This window comes from Lissotriton helveticus, chromosome 6 (assembly GCF_964261635.1).
Source record: "Lissotriton helveticus chromosome 6, aLisHel1.1, whole genome shotgun sequence".
Classification (NCBI taxonomy): Eukaryota; Metazoa; Chordata; class Amphibia; order Caudata; family Salamandridae; genus Lissotriton; species Lissotriton helveticus.
The window spans coordinates 80712509-80725825 of NC_136067.1; the positions used below are offsets into that span (position 1 = coordinate 80712509).

Sequence of the window (13317 nt, forward strand, 5' to 3'; positions counted from 1 at the left end):
CGTGACCCCTTCGACGGAGCCGTCCTTCTCAGTGGTGCTCAGGAGATCTGGTAGGGGCTCTGAGTCGTCTTCAGCTCCGTCATCGGTAGCTAGCAGTAGGCTCAGTTCTGTGCGAGCAAAGTGAGGCTTGAGCCGGTTGGCGTGCAGAACCCGGAGGGGGTTCCTGGGGGACTCCATGTCCACCAAGTAAGTGACGGGGCTCTTGCGCTCCACCACCTTGAAGGGCCCCGCCCATTTGTCCTGGAGGGCACACGGTTCAACCGGGGACATGACCCAGACCTGCTGGCCCGGCTCGAATTCGATGGACGAGGCGTTCTGGTCATACCAGCGTTTCATCTCCTCCTGACTAGCCTCCAGGTTGGCCTCGGCCAGGTCCCGGAACTTCCGAGTCTGGTTGCGGAGTGTCAGGAGGTACTGGTAGACATCGGGTGGAGCACCTCGGACAGCCGTTTCCCAGCCTTCCTTGACCAGGCTGAGGGGGCCTCGGACTGGGTGCCCATACAATAGTTCAAAGGGGCTGAACCCCAGGGACTTCTGGGGTACCTCGCGATATGCAAACAGGAGGCAGGGCAACAGGACATCCCATTTGCGTCGTAGCGGCTCTTCTAGGCCCTTGATCATCCCCTTCAGTGTTCGGTTAAACCGCTCTACAAGTCCATTTCCTTGGGGGTGATACGAGGTGGTGAACTTATATGTGACCCCGCACTGCTGTCACAGGGACCGCATATATTTGGATATAAAGTTGGTGCCCCGATCACTCACGACTTCTCGGGGGAAGCCGACTCGGGAGAAGATCCCCATTAGGGCCCGGCCTACTACTGGAGCCGTGATGGTTCGGAGGGGGATGGCTTCAGGATAGCGGGTGGCATGGTCCATTAGAACGAGGATGAAGCGGTGCCCCTGAGAGGTGCAGGGGTCCAAGGGCCCCACGATGTCGATGCCTACTCTCTCGAAGGGGGTGGTGACCACGGGGAAAGGCTGGAGTGGAGCTTTGACTTTTCCCCCGCTCTTCCCGCTGGCTTGGCAAGTCGGACAGGATCGGCAGTGATTATGCACATCGTTGCGCATTTTCGGCCACTAGAAATGGGTCACCAGGCGGCCGTAAGTTTTGTCCTGCCCCAGGTGCCCGGCGAGGGGCACGTCATGTGCCAAGTTCAAGAGGAAGTCTCTGAATCGGAGGGGAACGACCAGCACCCGGCTGGCCCCTAGTTCGGCGAGCTTCTGCTCGCTGTAGAGAAGGTCGTGGTCCCAATAGACCCAGTGGGACCCCGAGGGGTCTCCAGCGGCTTGAGTGGCGGCTTGTTGTCGGAGTCCCTCGAGGGAGGGACAGGTTTTTTGTTCCTGCCGGAATTGTTCGCGGGTGGGGCCACCTTCTTGGCGCCATTGAGCTAGTTCTGGAAGGTGGCCGAGTTCGGTGAGGTCTTCATGGCTGGGCCCCTGGGGGCCGGGTTCAGGGTCGGCGTCCACGGGGACGGCGGGCGGTGGAGGTGCGGGCCACTCTGGTTCCTCTGCCGGGGCATCCTCCGTTGGGGCGGTGGCTCGGGCGGACATGGAGCGGGTGGTCGCACAGACCCACTCTGGAAGGCCTAGCATCCCCAGATGCTCTCTCCGCTCGACGCCGGCCCAGGGGGAACTTTCCAGGTCGTTCCCGAGGAGGCAGTCCACGGGGGCATCGTCCCAGACGGTCACCTTCAGTATACCCGACACCCCTCCCCACTCGAAGGGGATACGGGCCATCTGGCATAAACTCTCGGAGTTGTCCGCCATCCGTACCGGGCACAGAACATTGGGGAGAATTTGTTCCGGGGTCACCAAGTGGCAGCGGACCGCGTCACGCTGGCTCCAGTGTCACGGAGGGCTTCGGCCCGGCGCCAATTGATGGTGACCCATTGGCGGTATTTCTGTGTGTTGCCTGGGATCGGGTCTCGGGGGATCATGTCTCGATCACCCAGGCATGCCAAAATCATAGCAGCGGGCTCCCACTCGGCCTGCTCGGGGTCGTTGTCTTCTTCCTCGCCTCCTTCTGTACCCAGGGCGGCGGCCGCGATCTGGCGGTTCGGAGGGCCGGTGGTGCCGGGTCGCTGGTTCATCGGGCAGAGGGGGTCATTCGCATAATGACCCTGTCGCTGGCAACTGTGGCACGTAACAGTCGGGCGGGGCCCCGATCTTGCGGGGGGAACCCCCCTTCGGCCCAGGAATGGCGAAGTGGAGGTAGGGGAGGACCCCGAGGGGGCGTCTCGGCCCCTGTTCTGGCCTCCTCCGCCACCTCGTGGTCGGTGGTTCCCCGGGGATCCCCGGCCGTAGTCTCCCATCGGGCTCCGTGGGACTCGGGTGCTCACCCATCTATCCGCCTCGACAGCGAGTTTTCGTGGCTCAGTCAGTTTGCTGTCGAGGAGGTGCTGCCGGAGTTCGATGAAGCAGTTATTGGAAAGATGTTCCCATATAATGAGGTCGACCAACTGCTGGTAGGTGGTGACCTGGCTGCCTTTGATCCCCCCCTCGAAGGCTCTGCTGAAAAAGTTCACGTACTCCACCCACGTGGTACCGGGGATCTTTTTACAGTCTCGGAATCGCTGCTGGTACATTTCGGGGGTGAGTCTGTAGCGAGTGAGGAGTGCGGTTTTCATGTGTTCGTAGGAGGTCATCTCGGCATCGGGAAGCTCTAGTAGGGCGTCTCTCCCCTCGTTGACGAACTTCCCCCACAGGCCGGCGCCCCAGTCCTTGAGGGGTACTCGATGGGCGGTCATGGCTACTTCGTAGGCTTTGAACCATTGTTGGATATCGTCGTTCTTGTAGTAATCTTTGACGACATCCTTTGGTATGTGCACCTTCGGGTCCACAGGAGGGGGCGAGGTCTTGCCCCCGGAGGCGCTGGCCTCATTCGTCTTGGCCTTTATTTCTAGTTCCTTTAGGCCGCGCTCATGCTCGAGCAGGAGTTTCTTCTCCTCGAGGTCTCTTTGTCTTCGTTTCTCCTCTAGGTCTCCTTCTAGCCGTAGTTGCTCGAGTGCTATTTTCTTTTCCGCCAGCTGCAGTTCTCCATCCAGCCGGAGCCGGGCGAGCTCCAATTCGTAGAGTCTGTTCCTCTCTCGTTCTCGGGCGTCTTCGTGGGGACTCGTGCTTGGATTGGCGGGTCTCTCCCCTACTGGGGTTGTGTCGGTCTCCGGGCTCCCGTTCGGGCCCGGGTTGTCTTCATTCTGGGGTGGCGTGTCACCGGCGTCCACCCATGCCTGTAGGGCCGATTTAAAGTCTTCCTTGGTGCTTAGGCCAGTGGTAGCGATGCCCAGGTCTTTGCAGAATTGTTTTAATTCCTTGTGACTGTAGTCTTCCATTTTTTCTTTTTGGAATTCCGTAGTCGGTCTCGTTTCTTGCATAGTCCTGGTCGCGGTGTGTTTTTCTCGGTAGTGAGTGAATTACTCTCTGTACGATCTGCGTCGGCTCGGATCCCGTCGCTTGCCACCACTGTTAGAAAGGCAGTCCGGGGGGAGGCAGAAGATGTCTGACTGACCACCCCTAAGTCCACCTTTCCGTCGAGAAGTAGCCGAGCGTTATCGAGAGACCTCCTGGGTGAGGGTCCTCTCCTAGGGTCGTACAGCCGAGTAACCACCACACTACAAACGGACACCACACGAGAGGTCGAGTTCTTAAGCTTTATCAGGAATAAAGGTTGCTGGTTCTCAGCGGTATATACAGGCAGATCGAGGGATCTGTAGAGTCTCGTAAAAGGGACAGGGTAGCGGGACAGTCTCAATATGGGGGCAGGAAGGGATACCCTGCGCACAGCACTCAATCCTCGAGCCGGGGGTTCCGAGAGGTCGAGCCGCGGCAGCGCCAGCAGGACTCGACAGGTGGTCGGTGACGGAGAGGAGGCCGCGGCAGCGCCAGCAGGCCTCGAGGTGGTTTCGGTGAAGATGGGCCGCGGCAGCGCCAGCAGGCTCTCAAGATGGTTCAGAAAAGGTAGGCCGCGGCAGCGCCAGCAGGCTCTCAAGATGGTTCAGAAAAGGTAGGCCGCGGCAGCGCCAGCAGGCTCTCAAGATGGTTCAGACAAAGCAGGCTCTCAGGGTAGCTTCGGGTTACAGGGAAGTGAGTTCTTCTGGTGTCGGCCGCGACAGCGTCAGCAGGGCTTTCCAGTCCAGGATACAACTGGGGTCCTACTCCGGGGCTGGCCCAGATATAGGCCTGGGGTCCTTTGAAGTCCGGACCCTCGCGCCTGGGGGCCAGAGGGGCCGGGATGATGGTGTCCAGACACCCAGCAGGGGGGTGGAGCCAGCGCCCAGGGAGGCCGGAGGGCGATCGATACCAGGCGTCTGGAGACGGCGGGAGGACCATCGAGACTCCCCTTCCTCGGGGATCTGTCGAGTGGCCACTCGACCACCTGGGTGGATCTTGGTGCCTCGATGTCGGGGCTTCGCTGGGGCCTGGGCCGGGGCCGAGGCCTCGTGCTCAGGACGTGATGGGCCTAAGATGGAGCCAGGCCGGTAATGGTGGTCCGGGATGCGTGCAGGGTCGGGCAGAAGGGGCTGCCCGAGGCTCGGTGGAGGGCCGATGTCGTTCTGGGCCCGCCATGCGGGAGGGGTAGGACCACGCCATGAGGCCGGGTCCAACATCTGTTATATATAAAGAAAAGGGACTGTGTGGAATTTGCTGCCTTAGATGATTTTCTGATTTTATTCCAGATTTTTGCCCAGAAAGGAATGACCAGTTGACCTCGAAGTCGGACTCCCAGGCCAACTCCATCTTTGTTTTTGGCTCTGTTAGAGTTGGAGGGAAGTAAATAGGAGTAAATGGTAGAGTGCAGCAGAGTGAACCAAAGATTATTAGTGGACCATGCTGAAGATAGAGAAAGTTGACTCTGTTCATAAGTGGTGCAAAGGGCACTATGCAATACTCTATGGGGGAAAGTCTGAAGAACGTGTGATAACCATCGCAACGCAACTCTTCACATCGCAGTCAATCGTGGGAAAATAACTCTGTGTTAACGTGGTATTACCAAGCCGGCAGTACCATGCAATAGGCTCACGATAGCGCCTCAAATGTCTGCCATAAAGTCAAAGCGACGCAGCAAAAATGCGAAACATGAACGCAAAAAAAGCTGTGATGACGCCAATCGCGATACAAAAATCTGAGAAACCAGACACAGGCCTGCAATCCCCACTCGTCATGCGGGACAATGCACCATAAAAGTCGGAAAAAAATACATACAACAGCAAAACAACAGAGAAGCCCAATGGAGTCAGCCGGAGCAAGTGCAGAGGACAACCAGACCCCACAAGCCCCCCCCCCCCCCGGATGACCAGCCTGGGACCTCGGGGTCAGGGAAGGGCAAGGACAAGAAGAGTAGGAAGAAAAGGTTCAGTCTGCTGGAAAACAGCGTCCTGATAACAGAGGTGATAGAACACCATCAACTACTGTTTGTCACATCCACTGTGTCACTGGCAACTAAAAATGGAATATGGCAGTCCATCGTGGACATGGTGAATGCAGTTGGAGTGCTGAAGAGGAGAATGGAAGAGGTCAAGAGGCGCTGGAATGATGCCAAGTGCAAAAGCAAGCAGAAACTCGCAAACAACCGGAAGGCAGCAATGCAGACTGGAGGTAGGAGCCCAGCGTCACAGGAGTAGCTGGACGAGATGGAGGAAATAGTGTCCACAGTCATCAGTGGGGAGACGGTGGCAGGAGTTGCTCAACATGACCGGACACAACCGTAACAGGATGAGTAACGACCAGGGACTGGGGGGACGGGGAAAGATGGGTACAATGGCACACATGCACAATTAAGCATAACCCAGCTGCAGACAAACCATGCCCCAGAGTCCCAACTCCCAACAAGAGGCCAATGTACGCAAGTCTGCAACATCCCAGCACTGTATAAGCACAGAAGTCAAAGGCACACCGCATGAAAGGGATAAGGGGCAGCTAAATCAGAGCTGCAGGGGTGACTCTCACAAAATGCAGCACACACACATAACATGCAGAGCACAGCAACATTGACAATAATGTGGTACAAACCGCAACACGTCCACAACAGACCAGAGGACACAACTGGTGCCGCTTGTGTGCAGAAACTGGTCAATCACATTTGGCATATCATGGAAATGTGAGATGATGATGTACAAGTACAAACACACATCTGTGATGTTGTTGAAATGTCCACTGTCCCGCATCAAATAGGCAGCTCCCCCAAACACTCACAATGTACAGTGTCATGCAGTCTGAATGTAAACATGTACAATGCGTCAACACACATGTCAGCACAATGTCAAACTGCATCTCCCCTTCACATTGCAGGGGGAAATCCAACACCTCCTGTAGAGCAGCCCAAACCTCTCTTCTCCGATGGCAAAGAGGACCACCACAACTTTGACTCTGACACCCTCCAACAGCTCATGGAGAGCCTCCGCACCCCACCTTGAGGAGCAGGGCAGCCCAGCTGCTATGAGCAGAACCCACTCCCTGCACAGCACACAAAGCAGGCTGCCTCCCTGGACCCCCACGACGAACACTTGGCCTTCCAACGCCGTTTGTTGGGGTTCCAAGAGAAGCTGGCTGAACAGGTGTGGGTGGGGTTCGACCACATGGCAGACAAACTACACGCCATACGTGGGTGTCTAAGTCCCAACAGGGACCACTCAAAGTCCCTAACGGACACCCACAGTCCGCTCCATGCCCTCCAATGATCCATGGCTGACATCGATGAAGTCCTGACTCAGAGATAAGAATGACTGTCCAGTCAGAGTGGCTCCAGCGAGCTCGCCCGGTAGTTGGAAATCATGCGGAGGCTCATGGAGAACATGGAGTGGACGCGGGCGGAAAGAGCGGAAAGAGCGACTGCCACGGCTGAACACCAGTGAGAAGTAGCTGGGTCCCTTATATGCCCTTAGGACCATCCTCATGGCATTGCTGCCACAAGGCCTGGCGCTGATGCATACTGCTGCTACCACTCCATCCACATCTCCGGCCCCTGATGTGACAGTGCGGTAGACATTCCACCTCCGGACCCTGAGGTGTCACTGCCACACAGTGCTGGAGACAGAACACCACCACCCACATGTGAGGCACATGCAACAGCAAAGGACGAAGATGCGGATGAATCTGCATCCGTGGTCAGAAGGACGCAGTAGCATGCATCTCCGCCATATGGCCTGTTTCTGCTTGGTTCTGCCCTCTGCATCATCACCTTCCACTGTCACCTTCCACTGTCCCCCGATGCACTCTCCGACACTCGCCGTGGACCTCGACATGGACTGCTGTTTAGTTTCCAATGACACAGCTATCACACTGTGGACTGGACTCCTCCTCTTCTGATGTACTTGCCATTCCCTGAAGGACTCCGGCTGGCCCTCCACGGGCCAACAATGCATGGTGGGGTTTGCATGGCCCTGTACTGCTCCAGCTACAACACTCCACTGAATGTGGATTAAACATTCATTTTCACACCGATGTGTCATGTCTATGATCTTTTAAGTGTGGAGGTATGGATGCATGTAGAGTCAATGATTGTACCTTACGTCCATGTTGCTCGTGTTGTGGGACTTGGTTCACAGGGTGATACATTGCCGATTACGGTCCGGGTGGCGCCTACACTAGAACGGAGACACAAGCATTAGTTACTTCCTTGTCCAACCCAGAACGGAACTACGCCCACAGCCCGGGGGTCATTGTTCACACCCTTAAGCTGGACTGGCATACACCAGGCCAGCCCACTCCGTTTACGCTCACAGGGGGGGACGACAACGCTACATGTCCCAGGTCTACCCTGTTGGGATCTGCTGCTCACAGGTCTAGTTGTCAGCATGCCACAGCCACTACCTCATGGCTGGTTTATACACACACCACACCCATCCAGCACAGCCGTCACAGGACATGTGACCCTGCCAATAAAAAGGGCCTGGTGCACGTGCTGGATGCCATTTCCACTCTCTATCTGGGTGTCTCCGTGTGGTCATCATTTATGCCTGAGGGCCTAGGGCCCTGCCACCTCACATTGCCCAGTGCTGGGGGTGACATGATGGCATATGCACGAGACCCAATCATAAAGGGTTCATGGCTTGCGTTGCACAGACTTGGTGGCACCAGATAAACTGCGGCAGGCACAGGCATACCGCCACGGGACGGTGTCTTTCAGTGCACTGAGGTTGGGACACCTTAAGTGCTGGGCAGGTGTGCAGCCTGCGATGATGCTCCGTCCTGGCGGTCCGGACTGGTAGGATTAGTGTGAGGCCTGCTGGACTGCAGTGTAGTCCTGAGCCAGCGAGCAGTGTGGGCCTACCGCCACATGGCGTCGCCTCATGGCTCCCAGAGTTAGTGGCACCTCAAGTGCAGAGCGGGTGTGCAGCCTGCGATGACACCATGTGCACTGGTATGTCCTCTGCCATAGCGAAATCAAGTCCCAGAATAAAATGTGAGATCCGGTGGCCCGCGGAGCGGGGCTGCATGATGTGGAGGGTGCCATGTTCGCGGGCCCCGGGCTTGGGGCTTGCACCGCATGTGGTGGGCCCTCTTTGCAACATGCCAGTGGCAGAAGGAGAGCAGTGAGGCCTTGGTGCGGAGGGGCGGGCATGCACTGCTGGGCGGCAGGAGGGGCTGGGGTGCAGCTGCCTGGGTGCGCAGGGCCGGACAGGCGAAGATGGCTTGTGCACTTGTATGTACTTTGGCATTCATGTATCTGGACTCTGTTTCAGATGAGGGATCTGTTTCACATGTGGGACCTGGTGGACTGCACTACATACCGGCACGTGGTTGGAGACACACCGGTGGCAGCAAGTGAGCAGTGAGGCCTGGGTGCGCAGTGTCAGCACTCTCTCTCCCTGGCCCTCTCTTCTTTTCTCCGTGTCTCTCGCCCCTCTCTTTCCGTCTTTCTCTCTCCCTCACTCTTTTTCCGTCTTTCTCCCTCCCTCTCTTACCGTATTTCTTTCGCCCTCCCTCGCTTTCCGTCACTCTCCCTCCCTCCCTTTCTGTCTTTTTCTCTCTCCCTCTCTTTCCATCTTTCTCTCTCTCCCTCTCTTTCTCTCTCACTGTTTCTCTCTTTCTCTCTCTCCTTCACTCTCTCTCTGTCCTTTGATGAGCGCATGACACACCTTCTTATCTGGATTTTTTTCTTGCAGGCTGTGACCTACAGATTGTCATGAGGAGAGCCACCATGTGTCTTCATTAATGTTCTTCTGAGTTTTTTTAATACATTTCCGTTTGGTAATTCAAAGGTGAATGTGTGAAGCTCATTTTTGTGACAACAGATGCATGTTACCTGTTGTGATTGTGCGACATCAGGCGGATTCTTTTGTACATGATTTCGTGAAGTTGATGTGACATGTCTTTGCCTGTGGTGGCGGTCCTGGGGGGTGGTGGCGAAGGGTTTTGTGGCCCTTTTGGGGGGGTCCAAGCTGCATGATCAGTGGCTCCATGGCATTTGTTGTTCTTCAGGTGTGGCTCTGGGCTGGGCTCCCTTTTCTGGTGCAGGTTGTAGTCCGACTTTGCACCACCTCAGAGCAGGTGTTAATTTCCTGCTGCTGAACACACTGTATCGCATGTTTTGTGTTCTTATCACTGATCTGGCTGGTTGTTGAGAATGTTGAGGTGTGGTGTTGTCGCAGCTTTTTGCTCGGGAACGCCTACTCTGCATCTCATTAGCAATAGTTGCCTGGGTCATCCGTGGCGATGTTTTTTGAGGATGTTATCGCCGGAAAACTGGTGCTATCGGGTGTTTGCACCAGCTTGTGAAGGGGGCAATATATTTATCGCCTATTTGGCTGCGCTAAAGTGCCGATAACTCTGCGATAGATTCTTGAGAATATGCCCCTATATTTGTTCTCATATGTTAAGGGTAAATCGAATTGATGAGAAACATGGGAAAATTATAGGAAAGTATCATGCTCAAAGAGTTGGTGCACCCAGATTAGACCTTTGGTTCTCCAGGATTTCCAGTTAATGGATTTATTATTAATGAGTATATCTTTGTTGTGCCAAATGGTAGAGCTAAGAAAAGTATCAATGTCTGTGGGAATGGTATAAAGAGTGGAATCCAATATTATACATGAGTGCTAAAAAAATGAGCGTAGAAACTGACACACGAGAGTGAAGGATAAATATTCTTTAAAAGAGGAGAGGAGAAAAAATGTCTCCACATCCATCCACAATGGGCCCGGGAGTCAGAAAGCCACCTAGATGATTGACGTAATAGAAAAGGCTTATGATAGTTGGGAAAGTCCGGGAATTTAACCCCTCCTTCCGATTTTGGGCAAGTTAATTTAAGTAAGAACATGCAAGATTTTTTATGATTCCTAACGTATTTATGAGATATGGACACCAAGAGATTTGATATATTAAACATTATAATGGAGTTCAGCATCATTTTAATAGTATCCAAGAGACCCCGCCAGAAAAGATGGAGCGGATGACATCTAGCGGTTAAAGTGGTGAATTTATGTACACATTTTTTTTGATTTATAGAATCTGAAGAAGAGATAGAGGGGGTGAACCACAAACCAAGATAGCTAATGTGTTGAGGATTCCAGGCAAAATTGGACATGGTGAATTCTTCTTTAAACGTAAATGTTGTCAGGGGCAGTATTTCACATTTCTCGCTATTCAACTTATAACCTGTAAAATTACTGTATGAGGCAACTTCTTGCTAAAAAGCTGGCAAGGACGAGAGAGGTTGGGAGAGGAACAATAGGACATCATCAGCAAATTCCGTAAATTTAATCTGAAAACCGTTAAAGAGAAACCCACAAATATCCTGATTCTGTCGCAAGCGAGAAAGAAAGGGTGCGAGTGCTAAATTAAAAAGAAAAGGTGAAAGCAAACAGCCTTGACGTACATCCCTTCCCAAGGAAAAAATAAGAGGAAGTAAGGCCATTTATGCAAATAGCCACACTTGGGGCAGAATACAGTAGCGAAATGAGGGAAATACTTTTTGGGCCAAAGCCAAACCAACGAAGAGTGTGAAAGAGAAAAGGCAGATAGACACAATCAAACTTATCTCTGCATCTAAAGCAATTGCTGCAACAGAATCAGTTTTAAAAGGAGATTTGGAGAGGATATTAAAAAAGACGAGTTTTGTCTGAAAGATATCTTCCTTTGACAAAACCTGACTGATCCTTACCAAGCAGATCAGGAAAATAGGAAGCAAGTCTCAGGGCTAAAGCTTTAGAAAATATTTTATGGTCAACATTGACTAGTGAGATTGGCCTATCGTTTTTGCAGAAATGAGGATCCCTACCTACCTTAGGGATAAGACAAATTAAAGCATCCAAAAAGAAACCAGAAGAAGAACCGGAGAATGAGAAAGAGAATATGAGATTTACCACCTTGTGGAGAAGTAACTTAGCAAAATGAGAGTAAAATTCAGCAGTAAAGCCGTCAGGAACGGGGGCCTTATCTTTTCTTAGTGTGCTCAGTGTAATGTGTAATTCGGATTGTGAGATATCAACTTCCAACAGTGAGAGGTCAGTACATTTATCTGGAGGTCTATGAATAGAGGAAAGAAATTGAGAAATATTGAGGTCAGAAGTCACATTTTCACGTGTGTACAAGGATTTATAATATTGAACAAATTCATCCAAAATCTACGAATCTTTACATCTCGGCGTTTGAGTTGCATCAATAATAGAGTTATTATTTAATTTGTTGTTCTTAACCTTAAGGTAATTCGATAATAATTTATTCTGACCACCATAACATTTTGCACTAGATTTTAACAAGAACAAAGAGGCATTTTCTGTGGATTCTTTGTTAAACTGGAGTTTAAGATAAACAATCTTTTGATTTGGAAGTATAAAAGGAGTGTTCCAGTCTCTTTATCTGGGCTGAAAGGTCTATTGTATGAGTACGTGATGCTTTCCCCTTCTTAGTAACATGTGAGATAATAAAATTACATGCTGTTGCTTTAAAAGCATCCCAGATAATATGAAAGGGCAAGTCATCTGTTTGATTAAAGTGAAAGTATTCCTGAAAAAACAACTCAAAGGAGGAGGTAAAATTAGGATCTAAGAGGAATGAATTGTTAAAACGCCACCTGCTGGGAGTACGAGAACAGAGAGGCAGATCCAATTAAATGGAAACAGGGGCATGATCAGAAATTAAAATTGATCCAATATCTGCAGAACATAGCGATTGTGAGATATTGTGTGATACAAAAAATGTATCAATTCGGGATTGAGTTTGATGATCTGGAGAGAAGTAAGTACATTCTCTAAGGGTAGGGTTACAAAGACGCCAGGTGTCTACAAGCTTCCATTGCTTAATAGTTTGGACAAAAAAATTGTGAGTACTCTTTGGTATAAAAGTAACCTTGGAGTTAAGATCTATAAAGGGATCCACTATCTGGTTACAATCACCAGCAAGAATAACATTTTCCTCTGGGTATTTAACAAGAATCTGATTCAGGCCAGACCAAAAATGGGCGTTTTTGACCGTAGGGGCATAAATATTTAACAAAGAGACTGGAACTTTCCCAATTGACAGTTTGGTATACAACCATCTACCAACATCATCAGATTCCAGGTAAACCCGCTTAGCACACAACGACTTATGACATAGTGAAATAACTCAATTTCTTTTACCATCACCTGGGGGGAAAAAGACATCACCTGCCCAACCTCTTCTCAGTTTTAGAGACTCCTGCTACGTAAGGTGCGACTCCTGAATTAAACCTATACTGGCACCCAGATGCGCCAAATTAAATAAAATACGTTGTCTTTTAATAGGGGAGTTTTAACCTCTGACATTCCAAGAAATGATTTTTAAGGAAATAAACAACTTTGAAAAGTAAAAAATGCAACAATTCACACCAAACAAGAAAAAGAAAAACTGTAGACCATATTGTAACGTGTATATACCAAAAACATTAAGCATAGATAAAAAGGGACTAGATGTAAGAAAGAAAGAGGAAGAAGGAAGGAGGAATAGAATAATAAGAGAAAGAAATAGTGAGAAAGAAAAAATAGTCCAAAAAATAAGAAAAAGTACAGTGATGACAAACAAATGATGGATAAAACATACCTAAGAAGAGCAGTATCCAAGAAGGTTTTGGGGGGGGTGAGGCCACGTGGAACAGATGGTTAGTCGGGAGTCCATGGGGAGAGTACGAGAGGACCACAAACACGTATGATATCCCTGCAAGAAAAGCAAATAAGGATTAATAATCAATGTTAACTGTAATAATGACTATAAAAACTACTATATGAAGCAGCAGAGATTTGAACATATTATTACCAACCATTATGTAACAATAAGAACTCAGAGTTAAAGATTCTTGAAAGGAAATAAGGTAACATAAAAGAGCATCACTTAAGGAGCAGAAGAAGGTCCTGAGGTGCCCAT

The 13317-nt window shown here is 51.2% G+C and overlaps 1 long non-coding RNA gene across 2 annotated transcripts in view; it reads right to left on the reverse strand.

Moving 5' to 3' along the window:
* Positions 1-13317, reverse strand: part of LOC144761221 (uncharacterized) — a 415720-nt gene that overhangs the window by 141908 nt on the left and 260495 nt on the right. For both annotated transcript variants that reach the window (XR_013595636.1, XR_013595635.1), the window contains exon 3: positions 12997-13110. This is a non-coding gene — a long non-coding RNA (uncharacterized LOC144761221). The remainder of the gene's footprint in view (positions 1-12996; positions 13111-13317) is intronic.